This window comes from Phascolarctos cinereus, unplaced genomic scaffold, assembly GCF_003287225.1.
Source record: "Phascolarctos cinereus isolate Bilbo 61053 unplaced genomic scaffold, phaCin_HiC Scaffold_1;HRSCAF=81, whole genome shotgun sequence".
Lineage (NCBI taxonomy): Eukaryota > Metazoa > Chordata > Mammalia > Diprotodontia > Phascolarctidae > Phascolarctos > Phascolarctos cinereus.
The window spans coordinates 29094570-29109253 of NW_027555514.1; the positions used below are offsets into that span (position 1 = coordinate 29094570).

The window sequence follows — 14684 nt, forward strand, 5'->3', positions numbered from 1 at the left end:
GGGAAGTAGATGTACCCCAAAGCCCAGATAAGGCATCTGGAGAAGCCATTATTATTTACCATCACAAATTTGTTGCTAAGTTAAATGTCCAGCGTGCAATGATTTCTCATGGCAAAGATTACTCATGTTGCGAGAAAGAGAAAATATCTGAGAATCACTGGCAAAGAGTTTCCTGTGTCTCTTGTAGCCTGAGGGACTTGCTGAAGATCACGTGGTCAGTATGGGTCAGAGGTAACATTTGGACCCAGGATTCCTAACTCTGAGGCCAGCTCTCTGTCCACAATGCCAAGGCATCTCAGCTGGCATGTAGTATTTAATACATTTTTGTTGAACTGAATTTGAAAAGAAGTTTTAAGCTAATCCCAGAGGTCTAAGGGGAAAGTCTCCATTTGAAGACATCATGAAGTAACAGATTACTTCTCCTTTGGGATTTGAGGGAGTGAGGCTCAGTCTGACCTTGGCATTCTGGCCAGTCTCCTGCCCTGTCTGCCCCTTCATCTCACAGGCTCCATTTAGTATTTCTTCTCTGTTTTTTTTTTATCAGACATTGCCCACAATTAGTCTGATTGCATCTTCTGACTGCTCAGCCCAAGGAGTAGAAAACTGAACTCATCTTTAAAGGGACCCTCCCCAGGTCTTCTAGCCACCACCAAGGGGAGGAGGACAAGCCACTCCACTCCAAGTCTTGGTTGAGTTTTGGATGAAAAAGTCCCATTCATGCTCTCAATGCTGCTTGGCTGGGGAGAAGACACTCAGTATCCCTCAGAATAGACTGAGTTGCTACATGACAAGCCTGGTTAAAATAATTATGCAGCACTTTACTCAGTGTAAAGTCATTTATCTCCATCAGGCTGGTGGATGGTTGACACTCTCTGCCAGCTCACTACTTCCATGAAAATTCAATTCAATCAGCATTTATTAAGTACCTATTATATGCCAGTACAGGGGGAGGGGAGAGAGCTTTGCTGAGTCCTCCATGCTTTACAGCTAGTTTGGCATCATTTCTTGGGTGTCAAAACATCATCTAGGATTTCTGGTTAATTGTCTTCACTAGGGGAAAAAAAAAACAACAACGTATTTACTCAACATCGTACTAACTCTTTTAAGGCCAATAGTTCAACTAAATCTGAACAATATATTGGACACAAATCACCCATTAGTCCCTGTCGCTAGAGGGGAAACAAAAGTGGTTTTTTCTTCTCACCATTCATTGTTCAAATGTCAATATTCTAAATAACTTCTTGCTTTCACCAAGGTCACGTGGGACAAAAATGACTGCAGGGGTATGGGAGTACGTTGTGTAGGTGCAATCCCGTTGGAGAAGGGACTATACGGCTTCTTGACCCCGGGCAGGTTGGGATTGAGGAGGTGGTGGGCCAGGGGTGACTGTAGTGCTTGTTGGCAAGAGGAAAGGATCAACTAGGGATGTAGCCCCTACAGGGAAGAAATAAGTCTCCCTGGATGTCAGTGCCATAGGGGAAAATGCCATTTTCTCCATGCTAGTTATGCCCTGGGGACTATGAGACGGGATATTTAACTTAAATATAGCAATAGCTTCTTCAGGAAAATCAGAAGTTGGTATTCATTCTACATTCACAGGCCTCTCTCTATTTGGTGAGAGGAAAATAGTCTGTGAACAATTTGTTTTGAGATTATGTGTATACACACACACACACACACACACACACACACACACACACACACACACATCCCTGGAATGCTCTCTTTCTTCCACTCTGCCTCTCAGAATCTCTCGTTTCTTTCAGCACGGAGCTCAAACACCACTTTTTACCCAATTTCCTGATAAATACTGATGCCTTCCCTGGTAAGGTTACCTTATATCTAATTTTATTTATTTCCTATCTACATAGTTAGGTTATCTAGAAGTTTATGCATCGCCTTCCCTATTCAAATCTAAGTCCAGGAGGGATTTTTACTTTTGTCTTTGTATCCCCAGCACTTAACATAGTGGCTGGCCCATAGCAGTGTTCTCAGTTGTTTCAGTCATGCCTGACTCTCTATGACCCCATCTGGGGTTTCTTGGCAAAGATATGGAGTGGTTTGCCTTTTCCTTCCCCAGCTCATTTTACAGATGAGGAAACTGAGGCCAACAGAGCTGAGTGACTTGCCCAGGGTCAAACCAGATGTGAACTCAAGTCTTCATGACTCTAGGGCTGGTGCTTTCTACTGTACCACCTAGTTGCCTGGTACATAGTAGGCACTTAGTAAATGCCTGCTGATTGACAGTCCATTGAGGTGTGGTTTAGTTGGGCCCTATCTCATGAAGCCCTCCCTCCACAGTATCACAAGCCAGAAGCAGTCCCACACTTCTCAATTCCTGATGACTCTGTCCAACCTTTTTGTAAGTATTTGGGCAGCTGGTGGCACAGTGGACACAGTCAGGAAGGTTTGAGTTCAAATCCAGCCTCAGACAGTTACTTGGCTGTGTGATAAATCACTTCACCTATATTTGCCTCAGTTTCCTCATCTATAAACAGGCATGATAATAGCACCTACTTCCCAGATTTCTTGTGAAGGTAAATGGAGATAATACATGTAGTGCTCTGCAAATCTTAAAATACTACATAAATACCATTTAATAAATAATATGAAGTTATAATAATGACAATTATAATAATTAGTTAATTTTAAATTTAATTAATATTTAATTTAAACAGTATCTTATAACAATAATTTTTGCATTTTAACTTGTATTATAGTATTTATGCATGTCATTCTGCTATAAGACTATAAAGTCCTTGATGGCAAGCACTATGCCATTGTTCATCCTTGTATCCCCAGGACTGACTAGGAAGGAATATGCAGGTTAGGTTGCCTTTGAATGAAGAAGTTCATAATGCTATCTATGAACCTGAAACAACAACCTTTCTTCTGGCCACCCATCATCTCCTGGGGATGACTGGTACCTACAAACCAAGGACCACCATGGACTTTAAAGAATCAAGACAGCTAGGTGGTGCAGTGGATAGAGCACCGGCCCTGAAGTCAGGAGGACCTGAGTTCAAATCCTGCCTCAGAGCAAACACTTGACACTTACCAGCTGTGTGACCCTGGGCAAGTCACTTAACCCCAATCGCTTTAAAAAAAAAAAGAATCAAGATTGAAAGTGATGCAAAGGGCAATGGAGAGTTGGGTGGTAGGTGAAAATAGTCTTCATCATAAGCCATGACTTATGTTGCAAGAAATCACTGAAAAGAAATCACTGAGGAAATGTACAACAAGCGAAGGAAATGAGTCCATTATGTGATAAGGAAAGACCATCAGCCTGAGTGCTATACTGGTGCTTGTGTAATAGATGGATGGATGGATGAATGGATGGATGGATGGATAAAGCATTTTTTAAGAACTTATTATGTACCAGGCACTGTACTTAGCATCAATGATATAAATAAAGGCAGGCAAGTCCCTATCTGTAAGGGGTTGCCATTCTAATAGAGGAAGACAACACACATGGTGTAGTCAGAAAACCAGGGAGTGGAGGAGGAAAAGTACCCAGTCACAGACAATGTAACAGGCAAGGAGGAAGTGGAGTCTGGAGAGAGTGGAGGCGAAAGGGAGGTGAAACATGGCTGGGGTCATTCCTAAGATGTGGTCCTGGGAAGGGAGTCATTAATGAGGAAAGAAAGGCTCCAAGGTACAGGCTTCTCTGGGTGGCATCTGAGCAGGTGAGGAATGCTCAAAAGCCTCCAGGCTAGGCTCTTCACAAAGGATTTGTGGGGTGGAAATGATGACAATCACCTAGGAGGAAAAGGCATTGGTGGTTACAATCTGCACCACTGGAGGGACTCCCTACCTTGATGAGACCAAAGACCCATAGGAACATTGAAGTATGCTTAGGGTTTAGCTCAACACCTTCAACAAAGCTGGCACCTCATAAAACATTCCTGGAATGAATTGGGTGCATATTAATGGGGTCTTAGAACAACCTTGTACAGAAAAAGACCATGAGAGTGGCAGTATACTGAGGCTCCAGGGATTAGCTAAAACCAAACTCTAGTCTAACTGATTCCCCATCTTTCCCTGTCATTAGTCAAAGCAGCCTCCATGGCTCCAGAATCTGGCATCATGCTTGTACCTAATAGCCCCCGCCAATGGGATGGAACCCAGACCTTGAAATAAGCTGGATAACACCCAGAACATCTCTGCATTTGCTCTTGGTGGCTTCCTACCCCTCCTAAAACAAATCTGTAGACTTTTAGACTTGGAATCAAGAAGGTCTGAGTTCAAGTCCTGTCTCATACACTTACTCGCTGTGTGACCTTGGAAAAGTCACTTAACCTCTATCACATGAGTTTTCTCACCTGTAAAAGAGGAATAATAATAGCACCCATCTTACAAAATTTATGAGGATCAAATGCGATAGCATGTACATGCTTTACACATCTTAAAATGCTCTGCCTCTGTCTCTTCACATCATTGCTAACCATGATAATTTTTATTATTATTATTGTCAGACTCATCTTTTCTTTTTTCTTTAATTTTTTTTCAGATTCATCTTTTCCAAGAAATGATAAGTTATAGAACTGCTATAGCTGAAGCTTTTCCTCTTGAGTCGTTTTACTTATAAAATGTGAATAAGTATGTGAATAAAAATGGGTTTTGAGAAAGCATGCCATTTTTAAGAGTTGATTTCCTGGACAGGCATGGATATTGAAACTGTGTATCACAAGGACATTTTTAGGGTAGCGACCATAAGCATACAATAGACCCTATAGAGTGAAAAGAGAATGTTCAATTATCATTATTACTCTTTTGCACCAGAGCACACAATATGAGATGATATTTCACCAGAAATATAGGGGAAATGGAAATCTGTCGCTGTTATATTACTTGATTTTGGAGATGGTAATCTCATAATGGACTCTAAAATTCCAACTCTCATATACTAAATGAATGTCTGCTTGCCTTAATCTTGCTTATGATTCTATTGCTAAGCAATCACTGAAATTAACATAGTTGGCGGGGGTCACCTTTGCCCTCCAGCCACAGAGATGGCCACAGTAACAAGGACAGGACCTTCTCTTACCCAATAAAAGCAAGATGGGCACCTGGAATGCAGAAATTTGACTGGGGAGGACAGTGGAATCAAAGTATCTTTGGGTCAGCTCAAGCTAACTTGGGCTAAGGAAGAGAAGAGGCCTGAGTCAGAGATGGGCTTCTAGCTAGCTGTGGGCTGGGAGGTACATGGCAAGGTGGGAAAAGATATGGATCTGGACTCAAGAGACATGCTTTTAAATCCCAGTGCTGACTCACATTAGTTGTGTGACTATGGGTGAGTTAACCTTTCTGAAGTTCAATTTTTTTCATTTATAAAAGGGGGTAATAAAACTTGCACTCACAAAGTTACCTTTGTAAAGTTAAAACACTATGCCAATGGGAGTTTCTATGAAGTCACTGTCTTCTCTGGTCCTCACCTTCCTCAGCTGTGAAATGGGGCAGTTGCACCATCATCCAGTTTTAACACCTCGGGCATGTAGGTTAATAAATGCTTGTTGACTAATTGATTGTGTTTGTTGATTGCGATCTCATGGCTATCAATTTCAGTCATTTTTCAGCTGTGTCTGACTCTTCATGACCACATGTGGGGTTTTCTTGGCAAAGATAATGGAGTGATTTGCCATTTCCTTCTCCAGCTCACTTTATAGATGAGGAAACTGAGGTAGACAGGGTGAAATGACTTGCCTAGAGTAACAGAGCTAGTAAATACTTGAGGGCATATTTGAATTCACAAAGATGAGTCTTCCTGACTCCAGGTCCAGCATTCTATCCACTGCATCACCGAGCTGCCCATATGACTATCAAAGAATGCATCATATGCCCACAACAGAATCTTCTAATTGATAACAAAAGCTGCCATTTACGTGGCAAAGTCCTTTTCGTACATTATCTATTTGATCATCACAAACAAACTTGGCTCAGTGAGCTCAGCTGACCTGCCTTTGATCACACAGCTAGTTAGTGCAGAGGCTGGATTTGAGCGTAGGCCCTTCCTCACTCGAGATTCATCCTGGTCACTATACCACACTTTGAAGGGCAGTGATTGCTCCCTGTGATCCATCCACATGTACAAGAAAAGATCTTAACTTGGCTACAGATCTGGGCACAGCAAAAATGATTCTTTGCTGCATTTCCCACCTAGGAATCCAGGTGAGATCTAGGAGCTCCCCACACTGGGTGTATGCAGTGGTCTCAAAGGATGGTGCAAGTCTATCAGGTTTTTTGAATTGGACATATTTCATGGATCCATTTTTGCTATGACTTAGACACAGATATTTGCTTCCTCACCAATATTTGTAAGCCCTAAACCCTCTGAAATATTTTGCTCCCCCCATCTAAGGCATAGAGGTAGGTAGGGAACTCATGATTTCATTGGTATAGGGAAATCGCAGATGAGGAAACTCTCTACCAATGCAAGTTGGCAACTTTCTCTGCAACTTCTAGCTTCGAGAGTTGTCTAGAGCACTGAAACATTACATGACTCCCCCAAAGTCACATGGCCAGTATGTGTCTGATATGTGACTTGAACACTGTTCTTTTTACCTTTAAGCCTAGTTCTCTATCTACTACTACATGCTATCTCTTAATCTCCCAAATAAAGTCTACTTTTTTTGGAGGGTGAATTTTCTTGGAGAACTCTAAAAGAGGGAAATAGCAATCCATTAGCATTTACAGGGATTTTAATGAGCAAGAATTGTTTTATTTCATTGGGCAATTCTCATATGGACGGCAAGAAGGCAGCCATGTTCAGGTCTGCATGCAGCATTCAGTCAAATGTCTAACCACACCACGTATAGAAAAATACTAAGTCCCCAAGTCATAAAAGAAATATTACATTCCAGATGAATTAGCAAAAGCAGGAACAAATGGGAAGGGCTGCTGTAATATAACCAGCTGAACTTACCCAATAGGTTCACTGGGAGATTAAGTAAAAATATGATTTTAATATGATCGATTTCTTGTTAGACTACATTGCATTAATTCCATATATTTTCCTCCTGTACTTGGTATGCTTCCCTTTGCTCTTCCTTGTATATACTTATCTTCCCAATAAAAAAGAATGACTAATGAAGGAAATGGTGGGTAAATGCAATTGTGTTTCCATTGTAATTAGATTTCCCCTCTCAAAAGCCTTCCATCTTCTCAAATCACAACAGATTAAATTCTAGGGCCGCTCTTGCTGCCAAACTGCCATGCAATTCAGGTCGTTTCATTCTGGGGAAGAGGAAGAGCCACTGTCCTACGGCCGTGTTGATAGGGCCCAAGTTTTTCTATTTCTAAATAAGGAAGATACAAATGTTTAAGATAAGATATGTAAGTGTATGTGGAATATTGGCCGAGTGTGACAGATGCCCAGCTCAGACTCTACACATTCTGTTGGTGATATTCATGGCACAAACCTTTTGTTTTAAAGAGAGAATATTTTCCAAAGGTGACCAAGTCTTCATGACTAAAATGGTCCATGTACAAGTTCCACCTTCACCTAAACACAATGACAAAATGGTGGTGGTAGATACAGGGAGTTGGGTGGTAGTAGAAGCCACTCAACTACGTGGAGCAGAGAGGGAGGATCTTTTCCACCCTGTGCTAGGTTCCATTTTGACATGGATATGGACAGGCATCTCAGGTGGGTTGGTTAGATATTATGGAGAATTTGGATCCAAAGCGGTAGATAATCCATTCATGAGACAGTGTGGTACAATGGGAAGAGAATTGGATTTGGAGTCAGTAGAACTGAGTTAAAATACAGCCTCTGATATTTATTGCCTTGTGGCCTTGGGCAACACTTCATGTTTCTGGAAATGTTTTCTATAAAATGGTGGGGGTGAGGTGGGGTAGACAAGACCACCTCTAACATTTGTTTCAACTCTAAATCTATTTTCCCATGAAACCACATCCAGATGAACCACAAGGGTAGGGATCATTAAGAGTTAACTACTCCAGATGGCAACTGGACATTTGTCCCCTGGCTTAATGTAGTAATCTGCACTTGTATTCACTTTTTGGTGGCTAGAGGGAAAGCGTTCCTTTGGCCAACCAGAATCATGAGAGTTTCCCTGGCCAACTTTAAAGATCTAGGTCAAGTGTAGAATTGTCAAAACATCTCTGCAGGCAGAGAGGCAGGCAGATGCATGAGTAATATCATCCAAATGACTATGCAATTTTGTGGCTAAAAGAAATTCCATCAGAAAGTAGTTAATTCAATGAGAAGACATGAGCCAACAAATATACTATATAGTTTTTGTGGTTCCCAATGGAAATGATATGGATAGAAATAGTCAGTAAACATTTATAAAGTGCCTACCATGTGCTAGGCACTGTGCTAAGCACTGGAGATACAAAGAATCAAAAGACAGTCCCTACCCTGGAGAAGCTTACAATCTAATGGGGGAAACAGCATGCAAACAAATATATACAAAACAAGCTATATACAGAATAAATAGGAGATGATTAATAGAAGGAAGGCATTAGAACTGAAAGGTTGGGAAAGGCTTCCTGTAAAAGAACTAGGTAGAGTATCTCCTTTGGGGCAGCTAGGTAGCACAGTGGCTAGAGCACCAACTCTGGAGTCAGGAGGACCTGAGTTCAAATCCAGCCTCAGACCCGTAATACTTCCTAGCTGTGTGACTATGGGCAAATCACTTAATCCCAATCGCCTCACTAAAAAACAAAAACAAAACAAAACAAACAAACAAAAAAACTAGATAGAATGGAAGCTATTTGAAGGCAAGGACAGTATTGTATTTGTATCTATATTGCCAGAACTTAGCATAAGTGCTTAATAAATACTTTTTTGAATAGATGAATGAATGAACTGGGCAAAAAGAAAATCCTATTATCTATAAGCATTCACAATTGATCAACTTAAAGAAAAATGAGACATGGCCTGCCCTTCATTAAATATTTGACCTTGGACAATATCCTTATCTATTTAGATCTCAATTTTGTCATTTGAAAACAAAGGAGTGCATGTGGTTGAATGAGATGATCTCCAAGGTCCCTGGTAAGCTCTGATAACTGTACAATACTTGGTCACTGGAACTTGGCAAGACTTCATTGTGACTCAGTCCCTGAGAGATACTTTCAATGAATCCTACCATCTTAAATCTTTCGCTGATCATGGCTATAAGTTAAGTTCCTCCCAGAAAATCATTCTAACAGTTCCATTGGCTGCTGGCTCTCACAGTCATTTCAAGAACTCTAGGATTCTCTTCTTATTTCCAAGATTCAACTTAAAGTATAATTTCCATCAAAGATTTTATCCTAACCAAACTCTTCAATTCAGGAATAAGATATTACTCATCATTTTTCACTATGCCTTTAACTTTCCTTGCTGAGCTATATTTTTCCTCATCCCTGAGTTCATCAGCATTTTATTTAAACCAGCTCAGTTCAACTCTTTGACAAACATCTGTAACAATCATTAGTAAGACTGGTTGGTACAAAACATGTTGTCCATTGTCCACTCCCACAGGGTGACACTTCTACCCCAAATACATACAAATTCCATGGGAAAGTAGACAGATGCTTAGAAAACACATGTGGCAAAGGGATGATTCACAGCTCTTGGTGCTACAAACCCTTGTGCTCCTCCATGGCACCTCATGAAGTTCCTTTTAGGTCTGGTGAAGCTTTCTTCGGGGATCCTTATAGAGTCCTATCATTACCCTTCCTTGGTGTGTCTAGCTTGTTAATGGGTCTCAATAAAGGCACTGTTATCAGTCACTATGGTTCCAGAGACACTGCTAAGGAACCAATGGAAAGTCCAAAAGACTTCAGACATTTTGACACTCACAAGGCCAATGATTGGTGAAAGATGAAGAGGAAGAGAAGAAAGAAGCTTTCTCCTCCTCCTCTTCCTCCAAATGATTACCTCTCAAGGCTTTGGTTGAAGCTGTTCACATCACCTGGCTGGCCACATACTGGAATACTGATGCTAAAATAATTTTCAAAAATAAGCCCTATCGGATATGTCCAACTTTTCAACCAATACTAATACCCTTCCTCTATGCTGTCATTTAATTTCATCCAATGGCTGAAAGAATTTTGCTCCTTCTAAACTAGATGAGGATTTTTCATGCCTAAGTTAATGCCTTTGATTTATTCATTTTAAAGAAGTGTTATAACACAGGGGTGTTACCTGAAAGAGGTATCAGGTTGTAGTACCCTGTTTCTTTCTTTTAGTGGGAAGGGCTTATTGACTGATTCAATAAATCCCCCCATATCCCTTACACTTCCTTAACAGGAAAGAAAAAAGTATTTTTCAGTCGCCTTAAGGCAACATAAAATGCCTCTTCAGTATCTAAATCAGAAGGACCAAAATGTAAGAAATGAATTTCCAGACTTGATGGCCAGATCTAGACAGCTAGAATTACTCATAGAATTCAGGTCAAATAACCTTTGATCTGAATTATCCAGATGACAGAGGCAATTGGTTCTATAAAAGTTGGCAGCTTTTTGTGTTGAGCCAACCATGAATTAGGAATTCTGAACAATATAAGTGGAAAAGAGTCAATATGAACTTTTTTTTAAGGCAGTTGGGGTTAAGTGACTTGCCCAGGCTCACACAGCTAGTAAGTGTCAAGTGTTTGGTCTGAGACCGATTTGAACTCAGGTACTCCTGACTTCGGAGCCGGTGCTGTATCCACTGCTCCACCTAGCTGCCCCAATATAAACTTTTAAAAACAGCTTTAAAATGTTTACTTCTCTGAGTTTCAGTCATCACAGCTATTGACTGAGGAAGTTATCTTCGAATCTGCATGTTCTTTTGTGCATTCTCTGAGGACTGGAGAATTGCCCTCTAAGGTATGTGAGATATAATCAGGGCTTGGGAAAACCTTCTGTCTTCACACCTGTGGGCCAACACTGCCGAACTATGGTGGAGAGAAGGACTATGCAATTATTCAGATAATTTAGTGAAGACTAGTTGCTCAATCTGGATAATTTAGGAAAACAGAGTTATTACTATCTGACATGTTATTTTTAACAGGTAATCTTCAGGCATTAAATCCAAGCAAGAAGCTGCAACCAAAATGACATCATAATTTCCTGGGATTCATAACTACATAGTTATTCTCTCAGTCAGGCTAAGTGAATGGCTGCCCACTTGATGACTGAATTGGGTAGTGAAGACAGACCAACCACATAGTCAAAGTTAGAACTGCCAATACAATGACACCTGGCATGGAGTCTACCTTTGTATAATCCAGAAAGGGCTTATTAAGCAAGTTAGTTGGGGGGAAAAAACACATTTCTTTTAGGAAGAATGATTAAATATTTAAGAAAGTAGATTTTTAAAGCAATTGACAGTCTAAATCCATCATTCTTATGTTCTTATCTTTTTAATTCAAATATGACTTTTAAACTCAAAAATAGTGATGCTATGGAACTGTGAGTTCAATTCCATTCAACTCTACAAGCAACCACATGCTCAGATACAGAATTCCTATGCTCAGTTGTTTCAGTTATGCCTGACTTTTCAAGAACCTTTGTAAAGGGTCTCATTTATTGATTGATTGATTGATTGATTGATTGATTTTTGGCAAAGATACCACAGTGGTTTGCCATTTCCCTCGACAGCTCATTTTACAGACGAAGACTGAGGCAAAAAGGGTTAAATGACTTGCCCGGAGTCACACAGCTAGTAAGTGTATGAAGTGAGATTTGAACTCATTAAGAAGAGTCTTCCTGACTTCAGGCCCTGCTCTCCACCTACTGCACCACCTAATTGCCTCATGCTCTACAGACAAAAATGAAATCATCCTGTTCTCAAGGAGCTTCCATTCTACTGGGGAGGAAAGACGACACAATTACAAAGCATGTAATGAATAATACAAGGTCTTTTCAAGAAAAACAGGAGAGGGGGAGGGACAGGAGAAAGGTAGGGAAAGGGTAATGAGCAGAGTAGGAAGGGAGGGAGAGGGAGAGAGAGAGAGAGGGGAAGAGGGGTAAAGGAGAGGGAGAAGCAGAGGGTTGAGTAAGAAGATGGAGAGGGAAAGGAAAATGGAAAGGGGGAAGGGTAGGGGAAGGAGAAAAAGAGGGAGAGGGAAAGAGGCAGGGGTGGGAGAAGGGTAGGGGAAGGGGGAAGGGGGAAGGGGAGAAGAAGGACTAACAACAGACCTAACCAGGAAAGGCATCTGCGTTCAGTTTTTAAGGAAGCCTACACTTCCTAAAAAATCAAAATTTCAGGTGACCAAGAGGGGAATGAAGTAACAGATAGTGGCTAAAATATGCTGCATCGTATGGCCAATGATGAATGATATTATCAAAGCGACATAAGTTGTAAAAAGAAATGGGTGTGTTATATACAAAGTGAGATAACTGAAGGACAGCCCATACTCTACACTGGTATCCATTTAATGTCAAGAGATGTAGAGCCAAATGTGGACATTTGGGTTAGGTTGATGAAACCATAGAATATTTTGTGGGAAGATACTTTATGGTTAAGAACTTCACAGGAGGAGAAGTGTGGGAGCCCTATAATCAACACCACTCAGGGCTGTATCCATATTGATTAGATGACAGATCCACTCAAGTATTGAACTACATATTCAAAAAATTCTTTCATTAATAACCTCACTAATTCAAATTGGTTTTCCTGCCAGTAAGTGAATTTCTATCTGTTCAAATTCCATCAGTCTTTCAAGGTCCAACACAAATACTTTTTGTTTTATGAAGTCTATCCTATTTCTCTTCCATCATAATGTCTGGATTCTAATCCTGCCACTGCCACTAATTAACCTCCAGCTTTGAAATGTTAAAAGAAAATTATCGGTTGAAAGTGATAAAAAGGTAATATCAAACAAGAGAAGCTCTGTTCTACCCCACCCCCAAATTTTTTTCCCTGAGATAGTACAGATTGGTACCACCATGCAAAATCCAGAAAGTCTCCAAAGAAGATTAAAATGTAATTGAGAAATGTTTTAACAAAATAAAGAAAAATACAATGTAACACAAATAATGTTAATTTGTGGTTTTCTAAGTCAATACATTGCCCCAGGAACCTATTTCTATTTGAGTTTGTCACTACTAGCCTAGACCTATATAGAGACCAAAATAAAGAGGTCATTTTCTTGACAGTATTTTGAAGTGAAAGTAAAGGGGAGAAGAGTTGGGTAATTTTCCAGTAAACTGAATCAATCTAGTGCAATTGTGTCTACATTTTTCTGCTTATGCTTATGAGAGTTCCCAAGTTCAAGACATTGTGGGTGGTAAATGGATAGAGTGCTGGACGTGGAGTCAGGAAGAACGGAGTTCAAAATCAGCTGCAGATGATTATTAGTTGAGCAACCCGAAGCCAGTCTCTTAACCTCGTTCAGTTTCAATTTCCTCATCTGTAAAATGAGGATAATAATAGCTTCTACTTCCCAGGGGATAAAATGAGATAATATTGGTAAATGGCTTTGTACTATTTAAAGTGCTAAATAATTTTCAGCTATTTTATGCACACATATAGGCACGAATATGTATTATACAACATAAGGCTTAAAACTGCACTAAGACATTTGGGACACCCTGTATTATGCACATATGTATATTACATATACACATGTATGTAAAGTGATGCAGAAACATTCAAAATTTTAAGTAAAAAAAATAAATATAATGCTATAACCAAACTCCAATTTCTCAAATACAATTTCAAGTGAAAGTTACTAAGATACAACAAACCCCTTAAGGATGAAGTATCTTATTTTAACTTATAATGAGTCTGCTAGCATGTTTATTGCAAATGATTCTTAAAATGTTTATTTACCACTGTTTTATAGCTGCAAACAGAATCTACATCTTTATGGGAAGGTCTGGTCTCCAGTTATGACATCTGCTCCTCACGTTGAGTTGAGTGCATCCGTGGGAGGATTTTCCTGACAGGCATACTTGTAATCCTTAAATGTAGCCAGGGGACCATTTAGAATCATCCCATAAGCTTCAAGGTTTAAAGGTAGCACTTTAAAATAATGGGCCAGATCATTAATGACAAATCACAGTGGAAATCTGAGAGAGAAGTGCCCAAAGCACCCTCCTCCTACACTTATTCTGAAGGGGGTCATCATGGCACATCACACCCTAAACACTTGACAATAAATACACCATGCATTAGGGAGATAATTCATTTTCAAGTTGTTTAATTTAATTATACTGCATATGGGCAATGTGTGAAGATTGCTGGTCATTACCAACACCAGAATTTGCCTTGGCATTTGGAAAGGGACAGGGAGAAGTATGTCCCATTAATACTGACAAAGCAAACTAGAATCATTCCCCTAAATGTTGATCATAAATTATTTGAAATAATGTCCTCTATCATCTCCCACACATGTTAAAACAAGGTGGCAGGTACTAGACCTCCCAAGAAATGGATTCCAGAAGGACTTGTCATGTCTAAGAGCTGCTGTTAGGCCAATGAACAATCCCAGTTTTCATATGGGTAGCAGATTGCAGTACAAACACAGGGACCCTCTTCTTTCCCAAAAGGCAGTTCCTCCTCCCAAAATCTGGTTCTTATTCACTCCCTCCATAAATCATATATGTTTTGATACTTCTCATTCTTTGTTGGCAACATGCTATAGACTCCTCACATATAACATGTGCTTCTGCTAACTCAATTCCGTTAGAGAGTATGGTCTTCTATGTCTCACAGAAGTGACACAGTTGATAGAGTGCTG

The 14684-nt window shown here is 40.1% G+C and overlaps 1 protein-coding gene across 1 annotated transcript in view; it reads right to left on the reverse strand.

Annotated features, from left to right (window-relative positions):
* The window catches only part of RARB (retinoic acid receptor beta), an 829117-nt gene that overhangs the window by 537091 nt on the left and 277342 nt on the right, over positions 1 to 14684 (reverse strand). The gene's annotated exons all lie outside the window — the stretch shown is intronic.